Genomic DNA, 2,784 nt, shown 5'->3' with positions numbered 1-2,784 from the left:
TTGGTTCCGGTGATGTTGGAACTTCTCAAAACATGTTGATTTATGTGAATAGGCTAGCTAATAAGACCACTCATTGCAACTATTCCTCAAAAAGGGTAAAACAACCAAGTGAAAGCGTATGATTGACCAAGCAGATAGTGATGATGGAAGGAGAAAAACCAAGGCTAATTTGATGGAAGAGGTTGATATAATGGCAATCACGAGGGTTGAAATGGAGATGGGTTCATTTTTACACAAGCTTGAACCATAGGGAACTATGCTTGGATTCAGTTTCATGTTTACACAAGCTTGAAATGAAAAACTATGCTTGGATTCAGTTTCATGTTTAAACAAGCTTGAAATGAAAAACTATGCTTGAATTCAGTTTCATTTTTACACAATCTTGAAATGAAGAACTATGCTTGAGATTGGTTTACATGCCCCTAGCATGATGAAAGGGACAGTCTCTTGTAACCAAATGGAAGTTGTTGTGGTGAAGTAGGATGGTTATCCAACACCTTCCTGGCTTCGTCTATATAGGAACAAGGTGAGGGGTGGTTCCATTCACATAACCTACAGGGAAACTTAACATTACCATTAGGTTCATGCCCCCCAAGTTTCATTACATTCACCTAAGTAGACTACTTGTGGCTATCAGGTGGATGCAATGAAGGTTTGTTTACGAGATCAAGTGAAAGCCTTGACTGGGATTTTACGAGATCTAATCAAAGACTCGAATTGGAACTTTTCTCCAGGGGACCTTGTTTCATTTTTTAATGAGCTTGACACAAGATAAGGAACTCGGCTCAGATTCCTTGTTTATTTTTTTAACGAGCTTGACACAAGACAAGGAACTATGCTCATACTCCTTGTTTCATTTTTTAACGAGCTTGACACAAGAAAAGGAACTATGCTCGTACCCTTTGTTTCATTTTTTTAATGAAATTGACATAAGACCAGGAACTAACCTCATATCCTTGGTTTCATTTTTTAACGAGGTTGACACAAGACAAGGAACTATCCTCATACCCTTTGTTTCATCTTTTAACGAGGTTGACACAAGACTAGGAACTATCCTCATATTCCTTGTTTCATATTTTAACGAGGTTGACACAAGACGAGGAACTATCCTTGTTATCATCTAGATTGACCCCAGGTTGAAGGGAGGCAATTCTAGGGTAACCACAAACTAAGCTTAGCCTAGTAGCTAGCCCTACTAGGCCGGGAGAGGGCTCTCTCCATAAGGATCTCAGTCAAGATGACTGGATCAGGTAAAGGATTTTAGGCTAGGTATAGTAGATCAATAGGTTTCGATTGAATTTGTTGGTGTTTTGATGGATTAGACGGAGCTGGGTAGTTTAGGTCTGGGAAATTAGGTCAGAAACGTAGGGTTTTCTATGGGGCAAGGTAGGCATAAGCGTTAGCACTCTAAGCTTAATGGCGTGATCTGTTTAAGACTGATGAGGAGCTGAGGAGAGCATGTGACAATCATGGATCCTTATCAAACAATAGAAAACATGAAATATTGAATGATTTCCCAAGGTAGAGCACTGTTACATTGGATTCTACCTATCAAACTTGATAACATTCAATAAGAAGCAATGAAATGGATGATGGCATACATAAAACATGTAAACAAATGATTATAAAAGAAGAAACTATGCTAAAACTCCATACCATAGGGATCCCATACAAATAGCTGTAAATATGATTAATCTCCTTACCAAACTGCTTAAAATGACATACAATCAAGCTCTGAGCATCCAAGTGAGTCCAAACACAACCAATGTCTAAGAAAATACATAATATAGGCCTCAAAACCACTCATCCTAGTCTTAGGGGTCAAATCCATGAGAGGAGGAGTAGTTACAAAACAAACTGAACTAAAAGCTAAAGAATAGGGAGGTCAAACTGACTCATCCCTAAGGTGAAGGAAACTGATTCATTACATGCCACCTTGGCCATTTACCAGATGTATCTATCCTAAATAACCAAAATATACATTAATTACATCATGATTTTACATTTAATCAGTGAAAAGATCAAAATACCATAGGTGAAAAGTAAATTCTAGAAGAAACAGTGAAAACAATAGGCAAGCTGTCAAGTGCATAGCGCCAGTGTCAAATGCGCAGCGCCTGAAGGGAGTGCGTAGTACCAAATTCCAACTGAATTTTGACTAACGTCCTGACCTCCAAATCTATCTCATGATATCTCATTGGAAATATTGTCTTGTCTACTTTCTAAATCTGCCCTTAGTTTCCAATTTGACCTTCATTTGCCCCTCCAAAATTGCAATCTCCCAAGACTGCTCAAATGTGTAGTGCTAGGCTCCAAAAACATGCAGAAACATGAAATTTTGGTGGTGTTTTGGCCTTTTCACCTAGAAAAACCGACTTTGTCACCTGGAAACATGGTTTTTCTGAATTTACATGGCCTTCTAAATCCGATGGTGGTGGCCATTTCTCCAAAAAGTACCCCAAAAAAGTGCGCAACACCTTTGGCTAGTGGACTGATAAATTAAATGCCTGAAAATCACAGAACAACTAGGAAATAAAAAACTAAGCCAAGGCTCCTCAAAAATGGTTGTGATGGATGATGTTGAAGGTGACTAGGCCTATAGTGAAGCCTCCACCAATAGGTTAAGCTTGTCCTTCTCTTCTTGGTGAGCTAGGGCTTCAATTTTTGCTTGAGCCCTTTTGAGCTTAGCTCTAGCAATCTTGTCCCTCATGGCATAATGTTTGGCCATTCTCCTTTGCACCTCCACATCTCTAGTGGCTTTGGCCAGCAAGTCCTCAAGGTGAG

The sequence above is a fragment of the Pinus tabuliformis genome, chromosome 2_2 (genome assembly GCF_031772625.1).
Source record: "Pinus tabuliformis cultivar Carrire ecotype Pingquan chromosome 2_2, CPIR1, whole genome shotgun sequence".
NCBI classification, from domain to species: domain Eukaryota; kingdom Viridiplantae; phylum Streptophyta; class Pinopsida; order Pinales; family Pinaceae; genus Pinus; species Pinus tabuliformis.
Note: the sequence above shows the minus strand (reverse complement) of the source record.